The sequence below is a fragment of the Zalophus californianus genome, chromosome 10, assembly GCF_009762305.2.
Source record: "Zalophus californianus isolate mZalCal1 chromosome 10, mZalCal1.pri.v2, whole genome shotgun sequence".
NCBI classification, from domain to species: domain Eukaryota; kingdom Metazoa; phylum Chordata; class Mammalia; order Carnivora; family Otariidae; genus Zalophus; species Zalophus californianus.
In genome coordinates this window covers 9,506,182-9,519,073 of record NC_045604.1, presented here as the reverse complement: position 1 = coordinate 9,519,073, position 12,892 = coordinate 9,506,182, and the positions used below count along the sequence as shown (strand labels likewise).

Sequence of the window (12,892 nt, the reverse complement as noted above, 5' to 3'; positions counted from 1 at the left end):
CTGCTGGGATTTTTTTGTGTTGTTGAGTTTATTGATCTGTTTGGATGTCAGAGACCATCTCAACAATATGGAGCTTTCCAATTCATGAATACAGAATGTTTCTCCATGTAATTAGATCTCCTTTAATTTCTCTCAGCAATGATTTTTAGGTTTTGGTGTACAAGCCTTTCAATTAATACTTTTTTTGAGAGTTTGTGTGGTCCTGATAGGAAAATGTATTTTTTTCCCCCAGAGGTCTCATTGAAAACCATGGAGAGAGACACACGGCTTAGCAGCCAGGAGCAGGAGGTGGTGCTGTGAGTGGGAAAGATACTAGCCCAGGCATCAGGAAGACCAACTCTTTCGGCAAGCCACTTCACCTTCCAGTTTGATGATCTCTAAAATGAGTATAATGTAATTTATTTTGCTTCAAGGTTATAGAGTTAGAGGTAATGTGTGGAAGGAGCTTAGTAAAATGTTGTAGTGGGTGTTCACCGTTTGGTGTCAAAGACTGTTGGTGCCTGTGATGATGATGATGATGATGATGATGGTGATGGTGGTGATGATGGTGGTGGTGGTAGTGATGATGGTGGTGATGATGATGATGTTGGTGATGATGATGATGTTGGTGATGGTGATGATGATGATGAGGGTGATGGTGATGATGATGATGGTGATGATAATGATGATGGTGATGATGGTGGTGATGAGGATGGTGGTGGTAGTGATGATGATGGTGATGGTGATGATGATGGTGATGATGATGATGGTGATGATGGTGGTGATGATGATGATGGTGATGATGATGGTGGTGGTGATGATGATGATGGTGGTGATGGTGGTGATGATGATGGTGGTGATGATGGTGGTGGTGATGATGATGATGGTGGTGGTGGTGATGGTGGTGATGGTGGTGGTGATGATGGTGATGGGGATGATTATGGTGGTGATGATGATGATGATGGTGGTGATGATAATGATGATGAGGGTGATGGTGATGATGCAGTGTTGTGTGTGCCATTACAGGGGAGAAGAAGCACTGATGGAAGTGCTGCTCTCAGCGCTCTCACCCTGGCCACTGGGTCTCTTTGAAGCTCAAGGCAGAGGCCAGTGATCCACAGTGGAGAAGTGAACATTCCATCTCATTTGATCTCCAGACAACTCACTGAATTCACTTTTCGCATCCACATTTTTCACCAAGGTAACTGATGTTTGGAGAGATAAAGTCAAAGTTCCAGTGTCACAGAGCTAGTAAGAAGCAGAGCAGGTTTGAAAGCCAGGCTTGTCTAACTTCAAAGCCTCTGCTTTTCCACTACATGTCACCACCTTCACCAGCTCCCATCAGGGTATCTACAAGGCAGTGATAAATTCCGGGCAGAGCACAAAACTCCTCAACGGACAAACGGACACTGATAAGTAATTAATAGATCTTGCCTATCTTTTGTGTTTGACATGTTAAAGGTTTAATTTTGTCTCAAGATTCAGAAAGGCAGATGTCGTGTCCATCACCAAGGATTAGATGGGAAAACCAAGCTGAATTCATGGGGGTTGATTATAGTGAGATTTTAAAAAAAAGTCACCTGGGGTACATGGCTATAGGGATGGAGATGAAAGGCAACCTTGTTCCCAATTTTTAGTGTGATCTCACTTGAGCACTGAGTTGCACCTTACAGCCTCCATGTTCTGATCTGCAGTAGCATTGACGAGAGAGAGAGGCAGAGCTTGTGGCAATGTGAGATTTCAGATCCCGGGCTGCAGAGGTCCTCCGTCTGCTTCCTTCCCCTGGGCCTGCTCAACAGCAGCACAATGACCCACGGATGTGAGTAGAGCTGAGCCTGCACTGGTGGTTCACCTGCTTTTCCCTTGTGTCCCATGCAGGAGATCGGGGTCTGATTTCTAGCAAACTCTTTCCTATGGCGATGTGGAGGATGCATTGGCTTTTGGAATCAGATGAATATTTTGTGCCATTTCCATTCTTGGCTAGTTTTGTGATTGTGGGGAATGTACTTAGCTTATCTGAGCCTCATTTTGTTCATGTAAAATCATGCACATAATTGTCGTGAGGATTAAAATGACACAATGTCTATAAATTGCTTACTAGTGCCCGGTGTGCACTATGTCCTAGACAGAGTACCTTTGCTTTCTATTGGAGTTAAAAATAATTAGATTTCGTTTTAAAGAATTCTCACTGTGGACAAGTGGCTTAGTCATGGTTTGCTGCACTCACAAATAGCCCCCAAAGCTCGGTGGTTAAAAATCACAAATGTTTATTTCTAGCTCATGGTATCGGAGGGCTGAATTAACCGTACCTTTGCTGGGCACCCCTGGATTGGGTTCTGCTCTTTGTACCCTCTCATGTCAGGATCCCAGTTGAAGAGACATGCTGTTCTCACAGTGGAGGAAAGGAACTCAAGAGAGCAGGAGCCAATCTGTAAAGCATATTTCAAGATTCCGCTTGGACATGGCATATATCACATCTGCCCACATCCATTGTCATACGGCCAAGCTCAAAGTCAGGGGAAGTATAGTCTACCTAAAGGGAAACATGGTGTGAGCTTTATGAAGGAATAAACAATCTACCTTAACAAGTAAGAATTTTGATAGAGGCAGTTCTTGGTAAGTCAAGGAATAATCATTATATACATGGAATATTTGAGCTTCTTCATTTTTAATTGTTCCCTTTGACTGTGGCAATTTGTTTGCTTTTTCAAGTTTTCTTTTTAAAAGCAGAGCTGATGAAAGACAATTTGTCAGCATCTGAGAAAAGATTTTCCTGTTTTTCTTCCTTATTCTTCTCAGCCACTTGCTGATTCATCCTTTTTTTTTTTTTTTACCCATTTGAATGCTGGCTTGCTTCGGCTTCTCTTCTCCTTGTACACTCTCCAGGTGATCTCATACATAACTGTGGCTTCGGCTGACTACTTCCTGAGGAACCCTATCTCTGCATTTACAGCTCAGACGCCTTGGAGCAGCACACCCAATACCACCCGCTGTCCCCTGGCGTCTCTAGTCTGATGCCGTGTACCTCTCCGTGTACTCAAACCCAGCTCTGGCCCTCTAAGCGTATACCCTCTAGGACCAGATTGTCCAGCTGGTTGTGTCCGTCAAGACCTAGAATTCACCCTTGCTACCTCCTTCCCTCCCTCCCTCCCTCCCTCTCTTATCCAGTCCTTTGCAAGTTCCCCCGCCTCTACCTCCTAAGGGCCTCTCTGATCAGCCACTTCTCTCCATTCCCACAGCCACTACTACCAAACCAGGATCCTCCTTCAGTAACCCCCAGCTGTCTCCCTATATCATTGTGTTTTCCTTCTAATTTGTTTTTTTGCACAGCCGTAGCCAGTGTGGTTTTGTTTTGTTTTGTTTTTTGAGAGAGAGAGAGAGAGAGTGTGCGAGGCTGGGGGTGGGGGCAGAGGGAGAGGGACAGAGAGAATCTTTTCTTTTTTTTAAGATTTTATTTATTTATTTGACAGAGAGAGACACAGTGAGAGAGGGAACACAAGCAGGGGGAGTGGGAGAGGGAGAAGCAGGCTTCCCGTGGAGCGGGGAGCCCGATGCGGGGCTGGATCCCAGGACCTTGGGATCATGACCTGAGCTGAAGGCAGACGCTTAACGACTGAGCCACCCAGGCGCCCTGGAAAGAGAGAATCTTAAACAGGCTCCACACCCAGCATGGAGCCCTGCGCAGGGCTCTATCTCACGACCCTGAGATCCTGAGCTGAGCTGAAATCAAGAGTCGGACACTTAACCGACTGAGCCACCCAGGTGCCCCTATCGGAGTCCTTTTTTTTTTTTTTTTTTTTAAAGATTCACATTTGGTCATATCTCCCTTTGGCTTAAAGCTCTTCAACAACTTACTATCATTTTTAGGATAAATACAAGAACTCTTTCCATAGCCCTCAGGATCCTGCATGATCAGGCTTTTTTTCTGTCCCCATCATTTTATTTTGCAACATACTTCTGTCTATACTGTAGCTACAGTGTTCTCCCCTTGCAGATCCTTCCGTGTGTCATGCCCTTACCTCTCTTGGGGACTTTGCACATGTTTTCCTCTGTTTGAAATATTCTTACCGTGACTTCCATCCTTGAAATCCCAGCTCAGGTGTTTCTTCCTCGCTGAAGCACCCCCTGGCATCTCCAGACTGAGAGATTTGTTTTCTCTTCTACGAGCTACAGTTTATGTATCTTTATGTGCATAGAATGTATCTTGTAATGTTATTGTTTGCTTAGGTGGCTCTCCACCTGGGTTTCAAGGTCTGAGGGCAGAGTTCTGTCCCATTCTCCAAACAATTTTTTTTATTTCTTTTGAGCTTAAATAATATGGTGCAAAAGCCCTTGGTAAGGTCTGGAGAAATCAACATTCACTGCTCGTAGAGCTCTTTTGTACTCAAACTCATAATCACAAACATCAAAATTTGGAGATGGAAGGGATAGCTCTTGTCCATGGCCTTTATTTTATTTTTTTTAAAGATTTTATTTATTTATTTGAGAGAGACAGAAAGACAGAGAGAGCATGAGCTGGGGTGGGGGGAGGAGTAGTGGGAGAGGGAGAGGCCGGCTCCCCGCTGAGCAGGGAGCAGACACGGGCCTTGATCCCAGGACCTTGGTGTCATGACCTGAGCCAAAGGCAGACGCTTAACCGGCTGAGCTACCCCGGCGCCCCCATGGGTTTTATTATTTTTATTAATGACAAAATTGAAGCCTCGAGGGATGAAGTGACTTGTGTAAGGTCGTGAAGCTGGAGGGTGTCAGGTCACGTTAGTTGTCCGAGTCCCATCTGAAGGGGAAGGTTTCTGTCCCCGGGCTGCTAAGAAGGCTCATTCTTTCCCCGAAGTTACCATTTTTTCAAAGTCCTCCTTTGTGCCAGGAATTGTATTAGGTTCTAATAAAGGACTACACACTGAATTCAATCCTGATTTTAACTGGAGGGGAAATGAGAAGGTCAAAGGTTACAATGTGCAGCTCCTGTGTGGATAACACTAATCATTATGGTGATTTCTTTTTACTTGTTGTTTGTTGGGTTGGGGGAGAGGGGTTGGGACAAGAGCCGCCTGAGTGGGTTTTCACTGGAACCTGGTAATCCTGAGGAGGCTTCCTAGTAGGAGACTTTGCACGGTGTCAGGGTTTCCCTGCAAAGTGGTTCCCGTCCCAGCCTCAGGGAGGCTGCAGATCAGAGAGGTTTACGGAGCTCCCACCGTGCGGAGCCCGCACTAGGCCAAGTTCAGCGAGGTGAAGAAGAACTAGCAGGCATGGACTCCTTCTGAGGGAGACCAGATCAAAGGATCAGGCCTGTTCTGATCCACTGTGCTGATTGGGAATGAGCCCCTATTCACTTCAATGAGTATAGGGACTGGCAGCCTAGTTGACCCCAAGTCATATTACCAGACTGTACTGTTCTTAGGTGTTAATCTCTTGGCCTAAACAATTGGTCTGCTTAAGAAACCAGTTAGCCTGCACCCTTGGCAAACACCCAGCATTGCCTTCCGATTGCCGTGCATTTGCGCTGGGTCCCCCCCTCACCCCTCAGCAAGATCAGAACTGTAATTGCCCGAGCAGATTGCCAGCATGCTCTCTCCACCGTCTGGCTGCTTGCAAAGAACAGATAATCCTTTTAAAGTCTTAATAGTAATAGATGATTTGTTTGGCCTTATTTTCTAACATGAGCTTTTAGACAGCCTGTATCAAGTGCACAGGTTTTGAATCTGAATCCTAAAGATGAAGAGTGGTTAGCGACAGGAAAGAGCTGACGGCAGAATCACGCAAAATCAAGTCTGGGAGAATCAATTTGGTCGATTTCCCTAACATGGATGTCTTCTTTGTGCAGAGAGGCAGACTACATTGGTAGGGAAAACACAAAACATGGCATCAGAAAGACCTGCTGCCGGGTACTAGCCAGATGAAATAGGGCAACTACTAACCTTTTTTAAATGTTCGTTTTTGTATCCATACAATGGGCCAGTAAGTAATATCTTTCAAAGCTGAGGAAAGGCTTCGGGAGCTTTAAGTCCTGTCATAGTATTAAGGTACTGTTCTGGGTGGAGCCCAGTCCCCTCCTCCTCGGGGCGGGGCCTGCTTTTGAGGAAACAGACCTGCTGGGCGAGTTGTATGCGTTGTTACCCATGAAGTGTCCTCAGCTCTGTTGCCACCTTGAAATCTGAGAGGGCAGCTGTGTAGATGGAGCAGAGGGTCCTTCCCAGGGCTGGGGCTTTGCTTGCTTCTTCAGGCAAAGACCTGGCAGGAAGGGGGGCTCCCAACAGATGCACTGATGGGTGGGTGGGTGGGGAGGAACAGACACTGCCTTCCTGTCACCTCCCTGTGTTCAACTCAGGTACACAAGCTTAAATGATGCACGCTCCTCAATAATTGGAGTTTTCCTCATCATTTTCCCAAGCTAGGCCCCTCCCTTATTTATTTATTTATTTATTTATTTATATTATTTAAATTCAATTAGCCAAGGTATAGTACATCATTAGTTTTTGATATAATGTTCAATGACTCTTTAGTTGCATATAACACCCAGTGCTCATCACATCACGTGCCCTCCTTAATGCCCATCCCTTTTTAAACGTAATACCCTTTTTAAACGTAATACCCCTCACGCTCACTCACTGTTCAGGGGATGACATCCAGGGCCCGTGTTTAAAAGTGCATTTGCCATGTGTGTAAGTGGTATGGTGTTGTAGTCATTCAATTTGTCAACCAAAATTTCTTTCTTTTTTTTTTTTTAAAGATTTTATTTATTTATTTCACAGAGAGAGGTAGCAAGAGCAGGAACACAGGCAGGGGGAGTGGGAGAGGGAGAAGCAGGCTTCCCGCTGAGCAGGGAGCCCGATGCGGGGCTCGATCCCTGGACCCTGGGACCATGACCTGAGCCGAAGGCAGACGCGTAACGACTGAGCCACCCAGGCGCCCCAACCAAAATTTCTTCAGTGCCTCTTTTATGGTAGGCTCTGTCCTAGGCCTTGGGAGGCATCCACAAATAAAACGCAAAAATTCATGCTCACGTTCTCGTGGTGAAGGTGGAAGTGGGGAGACAGTACTTACTACTTTTCACGTATTACACTTGATCATTATCTAAGGTAGAAATAGAGCAGAGTCAGGGTGACCCAGTGTGTGTGCTTGGGGGCGGGGAGGGGAGGGGCTTTTGAGGGCTTGTCATTCCAGGCAGGAGAAGCAGCCAGGGCAAGGGTCCTGTTGCAGCATCACTGTCCTGCATGTGTTAACACAGCGGGGCGGTGGGCGAGGCTGGGCCAGAGTGAGCACTGGGGACAGGGGTGGAAGAGGATGTCAGGGAGGTAAAGGGAGTGTTGAGGGAGGCGAGGGAAATCATCTAGGGCCTTGTGAGACACTGTAAGGATTTGTGTGCTCTCAGGGTTTTAAGTATTATAGAGGGCTTGCCCCCCCTTTTTTCCCACTCAGCATCATTTTTAAGAGCCATCCATGTTGCCATATGTACATCTAGTCAGTTGCTTATAACTATTCTGTAGCACTCTATAAATTTTACCTACTTACTCATCTAGCCTGCTGCCCTGGATATCCTCATGTGGGTTCCATTACAGACCCATGTGATCGTTTCTGTGGGAGACACACATGGGCCTGAGCAGACTTGCTAGGTCATAGGGAGGCATACACTTAATTTGACGTAAGTGGTTCCAGATTGCTCTCCAGGCTGGCCGTACCCATGTGGGCCCCTTCAGCAGCACACCAGGGTCCCACAGCCCCACATCCCTGCCAAATGAGATGTGATCCAGCTTTCCTTTTTTTGCCAATCTAACAATAAGTATAAAGTGACATCTATTGTTTTAATTTGCATTTCTCTGATTACAATGAGCATGAGCACCTCTTTATATGCTTATTAGGTTTTTTTGGGTTTCTTCTTTTATAAGTTGCCTGTTCATATTCTTGGCCAATTTTTCTATTGGGGTTCTTTCTTGTTTCATTTTGCTTTGTTTTTTGTTTTTTGATTTGCAGGAGTTCTCTTACTTTCTGGATGTCATCCACTGTTGCTTTCAGGAGGTTAGATTTGAGGTAGCCTTTGGTAATCTAGTCTAACCACCCCATGTTATGGCTGGGGAAACTGAGACCCAACCAATGAAATAACTTCTTAAAATCACACACATAGTAGAAAAGCTGAGACTAGAAGTCTCAGTTCTTTTCACCCCATGTTGCATGAAATGTTATGAGGCAGCAGCAATGGGAGGGGTGGGCAGGAAGTGCTGGGTGTTGCTGCCCCACCCCATCTTCTGCACTTCCTTGCATGCAATAGGGCCACTTACCCTGACTGTTGGCGGGGCCAGCTCTGGATCCAAGAGGCCCTTGCCATCTACATGGCCCCCGGTCTGGTAACCATTTCCTCCTTTCCATTCATCCTGTCACTACTTTATTTTAGGACGTATCTCCTCGTGCTTGACCAGTGTTTCTCAAATTTTCGTGTGTGCAAGATTCACCAAGAGAACATACCATAATGCAGGTGGATTCCCCCTCCTGACAGTCGAGAAGCATTGAGTGATCATTAGGACCCTGATGCAGGTGGCCCATGGACCTCATGTTATGAATACCCTGCACCAAATTGTTCCCTTAGCTACCTGGTCGAGCTTCTGTCTCCATCCCGGGGTCACTGCATTTGTTTTCTGGGCCACCAAACAGAGGGACGATCATTTTAGAATACATCTCTCTCTGTCACACCTCCAGGCTTTCACCCTCACCACCCATCAGAAGTGCTCCTTCCTTCGGGAAGTTCTATGACTTTTCAAGAGCTAGGCCGAACATGGTCTTCCTTAGAAAGCCCCCTCTGATTTTTCTGGGAATCAAGGTCAGGGGCACAGCATGAATGAAGACATATGGCAGGGATGAGGCACAGCCCCCTCCCTGGCACAGTGTCCTTTGAAATCCTGGAGGACAACCCCCTGCATCAGGGGGTCAAAGACACCTCTTGAAGGTAGAAACACCGTGCACCAGCCAGTCTTTTCTTTTGAAAGAACAGTCATTTTTGTCAAATATACAGGCTCATTGTTTATTTAAAGAGTTGTAGTTCTACAAAATTTGTTATGGAAAATGTCAGTCTTCCATCCATTTTCCCTGGGTTTTTTTTTCCTCCCTGGAGGCAGACACTTGAAACTCTCTTGGCTGATTTTTTTTCCTTTTGATATCACTAAAGAATATGGTTATGTTAATCCTATTTGATTTTTTCAGTTTTCGGCATTGTCTATTGACCTCCCATTGCAGAGAATAAGGATTTAATTTTACGTCCTTCCCCTGTGCCTTCACACAGGCCCCTGCCCACCCCCCATGTTCTATTGCTTGCCCAGTTACAAAATCCAGAATGCCACGCGGTTCTCCCTGCCTCTGTGCCTAGGGCCACCGGCCACCTGACTGTCCACGTCTGAAATTTGGGCTCCTTCCTGAATTCCTTCCTCTTTCTTCTAATCTTCTACTCATTCTTCCCCTCGCCTCCCATGTGCAGTCACTCAGGGAATTCTGTCAACTCTCCTTCTGACAAAACTCTTAAATTCATCCACTTCTCTCTGTTCCCACCTGCCACGGTCCCTGCTCTGTCACCCTCATGTCTCGCTCCGAATACTGCAATTATGCTAGCCTCCTCACTTCCTGTCATCCCTCGCTCTGCTTGCTTCTTCACTTTGCAGCCAGACTGAGCTCCCTAACATACAAAATTAGCCCACGGGATTCTCGTGCCTAAAACTTCAAGTGCACCTCAGGGCCCGCGGGGGTAATTTCAAATTCCTGAGCATAGTGGGGTTGATGCAGAACATGGTTCACCATGGCATTGTGTCTTCCTGGTACACAGGCTACAATTACTTGCCATGAAGGTTGGAGCCATGTGACATGTGTGGGGGAGTGACATGTCACTTCCAGGCCCAGGAAGTTAAGACCTGCAGACCCAGTATACCTCTTCTCTCTTCTGCAGGGGGCCTCCCAGGCGCATGTTCTAGAAGCTGTAGTTACAGGACCGAGGAGGCCTGCCCTACTGCCAGCAGACTTTACCTGAATGAGAAACAGGTATTTGTTATGCTAAGCCAATGAAGCTTTGGGGTTGTCTGTCACTGTTGCATAGCCTGTCGTGACCTGGAGTAGCGCAAGGGATGTATAAGGCCCTCCAGAGTCTGGCCTTACCTCTCCCACTGGTATGAGTTCTCCTCTCCTTTCCTTGGACTCTATTCCAGCCAAGCCCTGCCAGGCTCTTTCCTGCCTGCAGGCTTTGCACACGCTGTTCTTGGTGCTTAGAATGTCTTCTCATTACTCAGCCCTGTTTGCCACGTTGCCTGGCCAACCCCAACTCAACCTTCAAGCTGTAGTTTACATGTCTCTTCCTCTGGGAGCTTTCAAGAGTCCCCACTCCCTCCTGGGTGAGGTGCCCCTCCTTTGTATCCCTTAGCACCCCGTGCCTGCCCTTCACTTCCCCCTCCGTCCTGAAGTCTCCTGTTGACTTGTGTCTCTGCCGAACCTCACTCTTCACTCCCTGAGCCCGTTCTCTGTGGTGGCTTGGGGCCAGTCATGGGAGGTGCTCAGTCCGTTTATTTTGGTGGGAGGATCCAGGGCATCTTAGAGGACAAGTTATTGTGAAAAACTGCAATTGTGATTTCTTTTGCCAGGACTTTCTTGGTATTTTAAATTCCTGAGGGACCGCATTGGTTGGTCGTTGGGGGAAATAGTCTCTAGTCAGATGCAGCTGGCCTGACTTTTGGTCTTACTAGCTCTGTAGTGTTGAGCAAGTTACTTAACCTCTGAAGCCTCAATTTCATTACCTAAGGGGAAGAAGAAGAATAATAGTACCCGCCGCACAGGCGGCAATGAAGTGAGTTGATACATAAAAGCACTTAGGACAATGCTTGCCCAATAAATGTTAGACATATTGTTAAGAAAATCCTAAATGCAAATGTGGCCTTAGATCCTGGAACAGAAAAAGGGGGAAAACCGGTGACATCCAAATGAAGTCTGAAGTTAAATCATAGTACTCCAGCTTTGGAATTTCTCAGTTTTGGCAGATGAACCACCGGGGTGGGACATAACTTTAGGGGACGCTGGGTCAGGGGTAGGTGGAGCTTCTCTGTGCCATATTTGTAACTTTTCTATAAGCCTAAGATTCTCCCAGGATGTAGTATCATTATGATACTCATTTTATTCTCATAATATCCCTGTATGATGTAGGCACTATAATGATTGCCGTTTACAGCTGAAGGAACCGAGGCACAGAGAAGTGAAATAGCTTGCCCGTGGTCACCACTCACAGTCCGCATAATGGAGTAGGAATGATTGGTGGGTTGGGGTTTCAATAGAAGGTGATAATAAGCCCCTGCTTTGTGTAAGGCACCCCCGTACGTGCTGTGTCAACAGAGAGTACCAGGCGGTCTCTGTCCTCAGGTTCATTACAAGCAGGAAGGCCAAGTTCACACAGAGGTAAGGACAGAATCGGAGATAGGAACCTAGCCCCGGATTCAGGAGCTCATGCTCTTTTTTTTTTTTTTTTAATTTTTTATTGTTATGTTAATCGCCATACATTACATCATTAGTTTTTGATGTAGTGTTCCACGATTCATTGTTTGTGCATAACACCCAGTGCTCCATGCAGAACGTGCCCTCTTTAATACCCATCACCAGGCTAACTCATGCCCCCACCCCTCTCCCCTCTAGAACCCTCAGTTTGTTTTTCAGAGTCCATCGTCTCTCATGGTTCGTCTCCCCCTCCGACTTACTCCCCTTCATTCTTCCCCTCCTGCTATCTTCTTCTTTTTTTTTTTCTTAACATATATTGCATTATTTGTTTCAGAAGTACAGATCTGTGATTCAACAGTCTTGCACAATTCACAGCGCTCACCGTAGCACATACCCTCCCCAATGTCTATCACCCAGCCACCCCATCCCTCCCACCCCCCACCACTCCAGCAACCCTCAGTTTGTTTCCTGAGATTAAGAGTTCCTCATATCAGTGAGGTCATATGATACATGTCTTTCTCTGATTGACTTATTTCATTCAGCATAACACCCTCCAGTTCCATCCACGTTGTTGCAAATGGCAAGATCTCATTCCTTTTGATGGCTGCATAATATTCCATTGTGTATATATGGACCACATCTTCTTTATCCATTCATCTGTCGATGGACATCTTGGCTCTTTCCACAGTTTGGCTATTGTGGACATTGCTGCTATAAACATTGGGGTGCATGTACCCATTCGGATCCCTACATTTGTATCTTTGTGGTAAATACCCAGTAGTGCAATTGCTGGATCGTATGGTAGGAGCTCATACTGTTAATCATCACACTGAACACACCCCGGGGAATCATGTGGGATCCATGAAGGGGTTTCGGGACAGCTGGCTTTGTGGGTAGGGCCATGGATGGGAGTTTTGAAGGGTCTTCAGGTTGAGCCGCCCCATTTTCTGTTCCCTTTCCCTTCCTCTGACCTGTCCGGGGAGGTGGATCTCACTGGTACACACTCAGGTCTTCTGTTTAGCACTTCATGAAAGATAGCAGCTCGTAGAGCACAGGGCATGGGCTTTGGGGTCAGGCAGCCCGGGCTTCAGCAACTGTTCGGCTTCTTATCAACTCTTTGATCCTGAGCTGCTTACTTAGCCTCTCTGAGCTTCAGGGAAACGAGGGTAACAGCAACCACCTGACCTGTTGTCGTGGGGGCCGACCCGGTGAGAAGATGCGTACAAAGCTGGGTACGATGCCGGGCGCTTGGTAAGGCCACAGGAAGCGGTGCTGCCTCTGTGTGCCTCACTCCTTTGTTTGGTCCAAGGCGTACACGATGAGCCCTTGGGTGTGTTGCTAAACATTTCCTGGGGAGGCAGCTTCATGGAAAGGAAAGAACGTGGACTTTGGGGGGCCGGTGCTACTGACCAGTCTCTTGTTTAACCTTTCCGGGCCTCAATTTTCCACCATAAGCTAATGTCAG

The 12,892-nt window shown here is 46.7% G+C and overlaps 1 long non-coding RNA gene across 6 annotated transcripts in view; it reads left to right on the top strand.

Annotated features, from left to right (window-relative positions):
• LOC113933470 overlaps nucleotides 1–12,892 on the top strand; it is a 68,569-nt gene that overhangs the window by 50,204 nt on the left and 5,473 nt on the right. For 4 of the 6 annotated variants that reach the window (XR_003523355.1, XR_003523354.1, XR_003523353.1 and 1 more), the window contains exons 2-5: nucleotides 233–393; nucleotides 1,006–1,180; nucleotides 1,674–1,798; nucleotides 9,902–9,993. This is a non-coding gene — a long non-coding RNA (uncharacterized LOC113933470). The remainder of the gene's footprint in view (nucleotides 1–232; nucleotides 394–1,005; nucleotides 1,181–1,673; nucleotides 1,799–9,901; nucleotides 9,994–12,892) is intronic. The other 2 variants (XR_003523356.1, XR_003523357.1) reach the window with 2 other exon arrangements.